This window comes from Anarrhichthys ocellatus, unplaced genomic scaffold, assembly GCF_004355925.1.
Source record: "Anarrhichthys ocellatus isolate YVR2014 unplaced genomic scaffold, GSC_Weel_1.0 scaffold11, whole genome shotgun sequence".
Classification (NCBI taxonomy): Eukaryota; Metazoa; Chordata; class Actinopteri; order Perciformes; family Anarhichadidae; genus Anarrhichthys; species Anarrhichthys ocellatus.
The window spans coordinates 10245407-10257433 of record NW_022280041.1 but is presented as its reverse complement, the minus strand read 5'-3'; the positions used below and the strand labels follow the sequence as shown (position 1 = coordinate 10257433).

Sequence of the window (12027 nt, the reverse complement as noted above, 5' to 3'; positions counted from 1 at the left end):
GTGTGTGTGTGTGTGTGTGTGTGTGTGTGTGTGTGTGTGTGTGTGTGCCATTAATTTAGCAGAGCTGTGGAAGCGCCCAGGCAGGCCAGTCTGTTAGTGTAGCCGCTCTGCCACTACTTATTAATCAACCTGGCAGACAGGCAGCGGTGGCACTGCCCCTCTGCCTGCCAAATAGGGAGCTGGCCTCACTCTGATAACTTTCAACACTCTACACCCACTGCTGCGAGGCAGCCAAATTAGGAGCAACTCTGGCTCAGATAAGTCTAATAGTCTTATGCTGTGGGAGGGCGATAGACTGCGGCTCGCCTAAAAAGCCGATGGCGTCGGTTGGAGCTGCGGGGTGGGGGTGAAGAAGAAGAAGAAGAAAGCAAGAGGTTGTGAGGAAGCGAGTAGAAGAAAACAGACGAACTGTCAGCTTCTTTTTCTAGTTCTCCCAGTGAGACTTGCACATGTGCCGGGTTTCTTGGACCAACCCCGATGCAGGAAGTATCCACGCGCTAATAGCAGGTTGGCTGAAAGTCAGTGCAGATTCAAAGCGGTGCAGTTTCTCTGCCAGCAGAAAATATGATGCTTATTTATCTTCATTCATGTGGTAGTCCAGCAGAAGCAATGTCACTGCCAATCTTTGCTGGCAAAACTTCTACCGGGTTAAAAAAAAAAAAAAAAAAGCAAATTGGTCGGCCCAAACTGTGACTTTGGATGGGTCAGAAGATTTAATCCCTCTGCTCTGTGCTCAAGTGTAAATAATTGTCAGAAACCTTGAGTGCAGCCGAGTGGAATCTGTAAGTGCTTTTTTAAATTTTGGTTCTTTAATGGTCTGCTAAACCTAAAGACTTCATAGCTCCAGTTTTTGATGGCGATTTTAAAATCATCTGAATAATAGACATTTCTGGTGTACTGAACCATAACATGTTTAATAAAGAAAACGTGACACAGTAAAGAGTTTCCAAGTTCCCTTGCATCTATTTATATTGTTGTATGAATTATTCATCAAGGCTCTGCACTTCTTTCATATCGGTCTTTCTGTAGATTCAAGGTACACACACGAACATATTGACTTTGACTACTCTTTTTCGCTCTCTCTCGCTTTTTGACAACACAATCTGCACACATTTCTTTGACAATCCATCTTATTTTTGACATACGTATCTCCACTCCATCAGCTCTCTCTAACGCAGACGTACTGTAAGACTTATACTCTAGATATTAGTACCAGCTTGAGCCACTGTTTTGCAATGGGAAGAGTGATGACACTGACACAGTTCAGGTACCCACCGCTCAGGTTTTACTTCAAAGACTGAACCTGAACCCGTTTGCTCCTGACCCTCCATGCATATTCAATAAGATCACAGGAGATCGAGAAGCATAAACACGAGGGAGGCATCTCAGAGTTTCCAGAGATGTCATCAAACCCTGATCGCGCTGGCTGCACTGTGATTTTGGCGGCATAATTGAAGGTCTCTGGCCAAAGACTTTCCCCACACACTGACTCTGACTTACTGGTTGTGAGCCTGTTGCTATCGACACACTAAAAGTAATGAATCTTTGTTTTCAAACAGGCAGCAGCCTCAGGTTCTGATAAGTGAAGCCAATGTGGAAGTGCCTCAGCGTTCAGTTGTACTTAGCTCCGCCCTCTCGTGTCACTTCTGGTTGCAAAAAAACTAAAACAAGTTGGCGACGGCCAAAAACCAAGATGGCGATGACCAAATTGACAAACTCGAGGCTTCATAGTCCACACACCAATAAGGTGATACCATGAGGCCTACATCCACTTATACAGTTGTTTAGTATTATGGAGTGAAATGATTGAAACTGAAGGATCTGATGTTATTTGCATTTTTTTCTTCACGGACCTTTTCTATTCTGCTTATTAAAAAAACAGACCTCATATTGAAGATTTAAATAAGAGAAGTGGACTGACTTTCTTTTAAGTGTATGTGCGCAGCCTTTGTGCTTGTTGTCGGGTATCTAGCTCAAATTCCTTAATACCTTTGGTCAGGACAATACCTGGCTGGCACACCAGAAAGTAAAAGCAATAATATAGACTGTCATAATCCATTACAAAACAATGAGGAAAGAGGAAAACTACTATTATATGAAATGTAACAAAAAAAGTGGAAGTCCAAAGAACTTTTTGGGCATATGGGTCTGTTAGCGGCTTTAAATAGAATCTTTATCCAAGTTCTCTTAACACATCCATCCTGTAGGTGTGAGTCTAACACAATGTAAAAGCATCCCAGATATGTCACCAATTAGAGCAACACCGTTCTGTTTTTCTGCTGAATTTCATGCTTTTCAAGTATTTGAGACATTGTTTTTACAAAGGCGTCTTCCCTTTTAGTGAAAGCGTTCTTTCTGCCTCATGAGTTGCGTTTTTCCTTGACACTGGACACAGCACGTCATCTATACAGCGAGTACTTGTGTTGCAGCTCATGTTTAGGCGGCCTTACAGCTGAGTCTGCCTCAGAGATCAGAAGAAGGGGACGATGGACGGCGAGATTAAAAAAGATCAGAGGGGACTAAATGTATTCTACAGTCTCTGAAACACCACCGCACTGTATACAGTTCTGGGACACACACACACACACACACACACACACACACACACACACTAAGCTCCATTAATGCATGGGCTTGTCCGGGCACAGCTGGCTGAATTGGAGAGAAGAAAGGCAGCGAGGGACAGATACACTAGATAACAGTGGTGGAAAATTGCAGGAATAGATACGCACTGCCAATCAAGGTACACTGCTCAGTTCTACCTGACAGGTGCTTTCTCTTTCTGCGGGAAAACAAGATTTCAGTTATTTATTTTTTGTCTTTTTATTTTATTCTGGGTCCACACTGTTTTACTCCTTCAGGCTACGTCACCAACCAAGTGTCATCCTGCCAGTGTCATGAGTCCTTCATATGCAAAGTGTGTGTTCAGTTTTGAGTGATGGAATGTAACTTACTACTTTACATAAGTATGCTGTTTTGAGCTATTTGTGCTTTACTTGAAAATATCCATTTGATGTTTCTTCGTACTTCTACGCCTCCACATTTACAAATTACGCACTTTTTATTCAATTACATGCATTTGACAGCTATAGTTACTATAATTACTGTCCTTTTGATTACTAAAATACATATTATCAATGTGCTTAATATGAAGTATCGATATAGATTAGAAAACCAAAAACATATCAAAAGTTAACTGAAATTCGCTCCACACCACCCGGATACAACGTTGAAATGTCCCTCTGTGCATCAATAATAACTACTTAATAAAACACATGCCTGGGTGTGGAGATTTTGTCGTTCAACTGTAATGTTCATACATTTTAATTCATTATAAATAAATAATATTTTGCTCTTATCATTTATTTATTATAATTCTGAGTGGAGAAATGTCATGCTGTGTTTCTCATAATGGACGAGGAATGGTGGAAAGTTTGAACGTGAGAGTCCTGTGAAAATGTATCGGTAAAAAGTATCTTCAAAATGCGTTTCACTTTTCATGAGCGCAGAGGGATCTCTTAGGTTTTGATCGTTCCGCCATTGTCTTCTGGCAACAAATCACATGCAACACTGTAACAGAAAGGAAGCAAAATGTAAAGGGAGAGGTTTTATTTCTCTTCAGGGTCCTTTCCTTAAGGGTCTGACACTTAAAGTAATAACCTGAGCCTGTCAGTGGACGTACATTGACATCCTGGAGTTGCCCAATAGGATTACATTGTAGCCTGTTTAGCGGCTGGAGTTTGCAGCATTCTCCCTCAATACTGGACCTATTTCAAACAGTGTTGTCTCCATTAGTCACCTAAACACAAAAACATGGGAAAACAGGGTCCAGGTTGAATAATACCAAAGTTACCCTTTAAATTCCTCTGATAAATTTTCCAAATTGGAGAAAGATGGTGTTCTTTGGACAATGTCAGTGAGTGTACGCTGCCGTGTTTCCCCTTTAGCTCAGCCGATTTATGTGGGTGTCATTGGACAGCCTCGGTTTGAACCTGTTAACGTTGAAATCCTGAGCGACACAGCTAAACAAACGCACACCAAATGTGTAGGCGATGGTAGTGCACAATCCTTCCAGAACAGTCTTTATCTAAATTGTTTACCCTATATAAATGCAAGTGGAAGGCCAAGGTAATTGAAAGCCTTGTTGAGTGTGTGTGGTGGGGGGGGTGGTGTTTGTGTAAAGGATGAGTAATTGAGAGGGATTTGCGAAGTTGTGGTCCACACACTTGTGAGGCGGCGGGAGTCAGATTGGTTTCTTTATGCGCTGGAGATGAAGCTCTCTTTGTCACACACATGGGCCCGTGTCATCCACGCCGTTGACGCCGGGCCTTATTTGGCAATTACCTTCCAATACTGAAGGCATTCGGCATAACTGACGATGTTGACATTGGAGTGAAATACATTTTATCCTTTAATTTGCATATTTTAATTACACTGCCACGGTAGGGGGAGAACATGAGACATCTCGATGAATGTCTGTTATGCCGTTTCACTTTTGATGGGTCGTGTGTGTGCGTGAGAATGATGCGTCTACTGAGGTGGTGAGTTAGCGGTGTTGAGGTTTGGTATCAATCATGCAGCAGGGTGAGGAGCACCACAGCGTGAGGCCGACCCTGTGAGTAGAGGAGGAGGTTACCCGATGAATAATGAATCCAAACGCTTTTCCATTGGAGCCTCTGTCATTGAACATGTTTTGTTGTGAAGCATGTCATACTGGGGCTTTCTGTTCACTTTGAATCCCAGTTTCTATGTGCTGTCACTGCAGAACATAGAAAAACTTAACTTAGCATCGAATAATGATTCATAAGGGAACCATAATAGAGGATGGTTAACCAAATTAGATCCACGCTTCATTATTGCACGTTTTTTAACATTGTAAACTATAACAATTATAATGATAAGCAATGAAAAAATGGCCAAATGAAATGATTCCATAAAACCGTGAGCGTTGCCAGCTGAGCAAAACCCATGCTCAGCTAAACTGCACCATGCCAGCTTTATTCAGCGCCATGCAAACTGAGTGCTGCGCGAGGAGGTGTTACAGTATCTAGGCCAACCCAGCATGAGCTCCGTTTGAAGTATTGCAGCATTTTGCCAGCGCGTAGTGGAATAGCAGAGGTCTACTTTTAGCTCCAGTGATGCGCAGACACGACAGCCATTCATACCACTCGCAGCCGTGGAAGGCGAAAACATGAAGAGAAGGGGGAATGGCGCGCACAAACGTTCACAGAAGGGGCTACATACACACACACACGCACACGCACACCAGCATATGCACATAAATGTACAAATAAAAGAACCGCATGCACACAAGCACACTCCGATGCTGCGAGACACACACACACATTCGCACACTCCTGCAGACGCACAATGAGTGTTTATTCATTTATTTTTGCTGTTTGTTTGTTTTGCTCGGTAAATCCTAACCACCGCACAGCTGCTGCTGCTGCTGGAGCAGGCATGGACAGCAGTTTGGGGATTCATTAGCTCTTGTTTTCCTCCACCCCCACCCTCCTCTCCATCTCTTTTTTTTCCCCCTCCATTCCTGGTCAGGAGGATTGTATAAACAGATTTCTGTAGGCTCGGAGCAGGATACTGGTTATGTGGAGCTGATTTCTGCACTGTTTTTTTTTTTTTTCTTTTTATCTTTTTTTTGAGTTTTTAAAGTTTTCTCCTTCCACCAACTACATGTCCAAGTCACTTTACCCACCATGATGAATACTAATACTGTGCTTCTCTGGAGAAGCTTGCTGAGTGACCCAAGTGATGTCATCGGGGTTATCTCAGCTTTGACCTGTAATTGGATGACGCAAGTTTTTAACAGTCCTGCGTTGCAAACTGGTAGCAGTTGGAAATCTGTCTGCGTTGACCCAAAAACTATGTGCGGTGAGATCATGGGAAATGTAGGATCCAGTGTCTTTGGAGCTTGACTCATGATGGGGAATAATGGTCAGAATATGGTCAAATTCTCTATAATATTAGATGTTAGTGACTTAAAGAAGCATCCTCAGGCATTATTTGTTAAGTTTAACACTCAAAAACATTATCAGGACTCCCTACGTGTAGTTTGATCTGATTTGAGTGACAGTGCTGCTAACAGTTCCACAACTGCCATCAAATCTAGTTGATTCGCGATCGATGAATGGAAGTACATGGCACCTGAGCCCCGTCCACTTCCAACCAGGTAAACAGCTCAGACGAAACAAACAGATTCTGTCAATTAAAATGACCAAAACAGTTCTTTGTGATCAGGCAAGACCACATCGCTCATGTTAAGATTGAGAAAAACAGGTGCTCAAGGACTTTAAAAAGTCAGATATCGGCTTGTCATGGCAAACCAATAGAGAATCTTAAAAGGGAGAATTCGGCACCTTTTTATGTGGATGTCAAATCAGTGTAGAATGGAAAATGTAGTCGATTGAAGCACTAAATTCCTCAGTGTGTGCTATGTTGACCCAGAAAGCTGAGTTCGTAGCTGCAAAATCTGTTCTTTTTGCGTGTGATACGTCGTCGGAGGCCAGAAAGAACTACAGGCGGCTTGGATTTCTAGTCTCCACCTCTGAGTAGCCAGCTACTCGTGAGTAGAGTGTGTTATGTATGAGGATAGATGTTCAGACGAATGTATTCTAGCCCGAGTATGCGGCTGAAGACGTGCAGCGGAGAGGCTGAGTTTGCGGCAGCATTAGCTGTGCAAGAGGATAATATGGTGAGGATAAGAAGCTCGCTGCATCCTGGTACATGTAGGCACCGCCGGCACGACGCCGCGAGCAGCATTGAGCAATCTATTGCTTTAATTAACTACATTTACCTTCAATGCTGAACATGCTTTTATTATGAAAAAGGATCACATTAACATACAGAAGCAAGATGAGATCAGCTTGTGGCAAAGCTCAGTACCAGACCTGACCTCAATTATCAAATCAAATTGATATATTATCATATATTGTATATATATTGTATTATTTTAATATATTATATTTTAGACCCAAGTATGTGGACTAAAATGCCGGTATTGTATCGGTCAACACCTCTCAGACACCAGGAGTCTCAACGGTAAGATACAAAGCACACATACGAGTCTTTTCAGCTGGTGTCCATCACAGCAATGACCAAAAAACAATTACCGTAGCTTTGTACAGATGCTGTCCACGCGCCCACACACATTATGCCATACATTGTGTCCGATCTGGCCCGTGGCATCCCTATTTCACCCGCCATTACCCTCTGACTGGATGGAAGCCCCCAGGGACAGCAACACCCAAGGGAGCCAAATGATGGATCAACAGGGAGTGCAGGGAAGGAAGAGGCGAGGGAAATGATAAAGAAGCAATGAGACAGGGGAGATGATGGCTTTTCGATTCTGAGCACACACACACACACACACACATGAAAAGGATTGTGGTGGGAGTGTGTGATCAGGCAGTTGAGCTATTGTTCCTTGGGGTTGTAAAAGTGTTCACAAGGCAACAAAACCTGATCGATAGACACACACCGCCACTCTGTAAAGACTCTAGTTAAAGAAGGAGAGTGAAATAGATACTGGCCCTTCTTCTTGTCCCTGTGGACACACACACCCACACAAACACACACCTGCCAATGTATCATCTCACTTCCTCTGACTGTTTGTCCCTTTGTGACTCATTTTGTCTCTGTCAGAGGCTCTCATCCTTCTCCCTCCCTGTCATCCTTCCTCTGTGTGTGTGTGTGTGTGTGTGTGTGTGTGTGTGTGGTGTGTGGTGTGTGTGTGTGTGTGTGTGTGTGTGTTCTCCTGCATCCCTATGCCACACTTGGACCGGCCCGTGACAAAAACAAGAGCAGTTGTACTCCTCAGTGCTAAACACACACACACTAATACATAAACATGCATGTGCAGATCGAGGCTCTGGGAAACACTTGTGGGCACACGGTCGTGCTCTGCTGGGAGCTGGCCTGGTTTCTCTTTCACCAGCGTCCACACACATTTTATCTATTGCTGCTGCGCTATCTCTGTGTTGTTGTACCATACACACACACACACACACACACACACACACACACACAGAGCAAACAGGACGACAACAGCTTGAGGCGACATCAAACAACATTGATGCAAACACACACACACTCGCATGTCCACGACTTTGTTAAAGGGTGGAGCGAGAGAAAGTTGAAAGAAAGTCCGATGACAGTGCGCACACACACAGATACACAAAGGACAGGACTCCAGAGGTTAGTAGCCTTAGCCCCAGACGAAACCCTGAAAGATGGAAGGACTGAGCCACAGGGGAGATCTAGCGAAGGGGCACCCAATGAAAAGGAAAACCAGTGAAAGATAAAATAGTCTGAAAATGTGACAAACCAAAGCCTTTTCTTTACAGTTGTATTGCTCATGATTTCCTTTCTTTGTTAATTTGGCGACACCTGGTGGTTAAAAGGGACCACAAAATAAGTTACTCAGTGCGGGTTGAATGTTTTCAATGAGAAGCAGTAAATGTTGGGTTAGTATTAGCAGTAATACAGCTATACAGTAATACAGTTAGGCTAATATCAATGTGATAAAACTACAAACAGTAACACTGGATTACATTACATCCAATATTTCCTTTGTGCACAGATAAGCAATTTAATCTATTTGTTGAATGGCGGACTCCGCCACTCCCAATGAAAACTACAATATATGGAGGTAAAAACATGCAGACCATGAATAGTTTTAAAATCGTCAAATGCCTCTTAAACTGAGAGAATGAGGCGCCACTTTACTAAATGTGGGACCACGTTGCTGCTGTTTGTGCAAGTCAGAGGTGACTATTGCTGAAAGAAATGGAGAGAGGAGAAGAACAGTGAAATGGGAAATGGCACTTAGGGAGGAGAGCAGACTGGTCCATGGCATTGAGCAGGTCTCCCCTTCAAACGGCTGATTGTTCACGTCTCAAAATGCTGTTGTTTTTCTGCTCTGGAAAGGGTACAGCCCATTAGACATATCCACACACTTAGAAGGGTCCTGCCTGGTGTGTGGGCATATAATCAGAATGATTTCACAGATAATTTGGTTGTCACAGCCAGGCAATAGTTATACCAAATTTAGAGAGAGAACGTGCCCAATAAGAAAGAAGGAAAGGAGCGCAGCGAATTACCCAAGGCCAGTCGCTGTGATTGGTGTTTGTGGAAAACATTTCCCCTTTTTCTCCCTCTTCCAAACCCCTCCCCTCCCTTGCGTCATTCGGCGTCAAATGGCAAAGTGTTTAGGTTGATATGCGCGATCCGACTGTAATCGCAATAATACACTTAGACACTATTTGCAAACGTGCAGCCTATCCAACAGGTAGGCGGCTTTCATCACCTCCGAAAGAACCGGGCTCAATCTGAGGCGTGTGTTTGTGTGTCCTGTCCAAAATGTGTGCGTCCTATCCATTATTCAGATGCTTCGAGCCGCCCACATCTGTTCGTGTCTCTGGACCTGGCACCCATGTCAACCTCAAACAATGAATTTGCATGGGATGTAGTGTGTGAGGAGCACCGTTTGTCATCCAGCAGCCACACCGTTTGCACACAAATCACAATCGCATGTATGGCTGCACCCAAAGTCACAGATGCATGCACCTCTGCCCGCACACGCAAATCATTATGACGGGTACGGATACAAGAAACGTGTACACGATTGGTGCTCCAAGCATAATGTCAAAAGAGTCACTGCAACTTCATTGTGACTGCAGGATAGACGCTTAAAAATGGTCGGTCAAAATGCACGGAAAAATGGCCTGCGAGTGCGCTCGGATGATACACAGGCTTCGTGTGTGTGTGAATGTGTGATGGAGACGGAAAAGATAAGGGTATTTGCATTATTCCCATCTTTGTGGACTCGCATGCATGTGTGTTGTGTGCGTGTGTGAAAGAGAGAGAGGGAGGTGGAGAGAAAAGGAGGCAGTCTTCTCTGTAGTGTGAGCCTTTGATCTGAGTCCCTGTGTGTGTGTGTGTGTGTGTGTGTGTGTGTGTGTGTGTGTGTGTGTGTGTGTGTGTGTGTGTGTGAGAGAGAGTGTGAGAGCCAACCCCTGGTGTCTTGGAGGCAGATGAAACACTGTGCCTCTATCCGGGACTCACAGAACACCCACTATCCGTCTCTCCTTTACTCTCTCTCCCTAACCCCCCCCCAGCCACCAGTCCTTACCACAGCCATTTTAAAGGCTATTCATGTAGAGCGCTTTCATCTCGCATTGCGGTGTTTTAACCAGCTCCTCTTGTTTTCTGTTGTTGTTGTTTTTTTCAAGCCTTTTATCAGATTATAGCGGAAGAGGACGGGTGAAGTGGCCCGCTGTTGTACACTGACTCACAGTCAGATGGACGCAGCGTGAAGGCGCAGAGAGAGACGCCGGGTTTGGCCGGAACACGACGACGTTATAGGATCTGTGCTGTCTGCCGGCTCTGTGTGGCTCAGACCAGTCGCTTCTAAAAACACAGCAATAGATGATCTTTCTTCATGACTTTGCACAATAATAATAATGTTAATATCTGGCTCCCTTATTGTGTGCAAGAAACTACTCTGACATAGAAGTATTGCTTCCTATCGCATTAATTAGCTTAATTGATGACCTCATAAGCACATTTGGTTATGTTTGATATATCGTGGCGATTACAGCAGGGCATTAGGCAGCTTACTTGCCTCGTGTTTGTGCTCGGCTTAATTAATGCACTCAGACATGCAGCTTGTTTGTGTGTGTTTAATGAGCAGCGCAAAAGCCAGTAAATGCATGATGTGCTTACTGATATGTTAGTGATGAAACTCTTGTTTTTATGGATCACCTGAGATGATGAATATTTACCGGTTGTACTTGCAGGATGAAGAGAGAAATGATGTGGTAATATTGTGAACTTCCGTAAATACAAGCCTTTACCATAAGTGCAGTTTTTACAGGCAGACAGTGGCAGTCACTCATGGGGAAATAAAAGGGTAAATTCAGTATAGATATGTCCGTGTAAAAGGGTGATGAAGCAAACTTCTTCTGTCAGAAGAAGGAACACTAGCCGTTGTGTATTTTATTGTTCTGCAATCATGTTTTCGCCACAAGGTGACACTGTGTTCACATCCAGTAGGTTGTATCTTGTTAAGAAGTGTTGTTATTTCTGTTTGCTGAGGTTTAGCGAGGCCACGCCTGTCACTGCAGCTTTTTTCCACATTTATATATTAAGTAATCCTATTCCTGATATTGTCATTTGTGTAATTCCTACTATTGATTATACCTTCGCCATTAAGGAGGTCATGTTTCCTGGTTTAGTGTGTTTGTCTGCTTATCGGCAGGTTTACAGAAAAACCACGGGCCGGATTTACATTGTTTACATTTTTTTACATTCCAACTTACACATTTCAGTTGCATCATCATTCCCCACACAGACGAGGAGTCGCAGCGTGTCTTCTTAAACCTACCCACTACACCTGGATCCTAAATACATGTCTTGAAAGGAATACCTGATTCCCATGTCCTGAACCAAAAGCCCACAGACAGTCACAGCTTTCTGACTAGCTACATAAACCTATTTAATAATGTAATTAGCACACAGGACTAGATGTATAGTGAAAAGATCTTGATAACAGATTAGGGGCCCAGAGCAGACAACAGACGTTTGGAAGGATCCAAGCATCTGGCTGTATACGAGTGTTTAACCTCTGCTGTATAGGCTTAATGGATGACCTTTCCAGCTCACCTGCCTTTAATAAAGCTCTAATTGGGAGTCCCATTAGGATCGCAGAGCCTGCCAGTTAATGGGCACTTAAATAGAAAAGATTTAGGTCTTTTGGTGGAATAATCGAAGATACTCAGCAACAATAATGAGAGGCAAATGTTAGCTAACAGAAAAGCCGTTATTATTGCAATGCTATGAATCAGCAACTGTTTTAGAGAAAGGAACGTTATCATTCCACTTTGCCAACAGGATTTTGTGTCACTGGTAAACCCATAAAACAACAATACATACATACATGCATATATATATACTATATATATGTATATATGTATAAATATATATGTATGTTTTGTATATATATATATATGTACA

At 43.3% G+C, this 12027-nt stretch overlaps 1 protein-coding gene across 4 annotated transcripts in view; it reads left to right on the top strand.

The window, feature by feature from the left end:
• The window catches only part of nlgn2a (neuroligin 2a), a 163085-nt gene that overhangs the window by 141969 nt on the left and 9089 nt on the right, over nucleotides 1–12027 (top strand). The window lies entirely within an intron of this gene.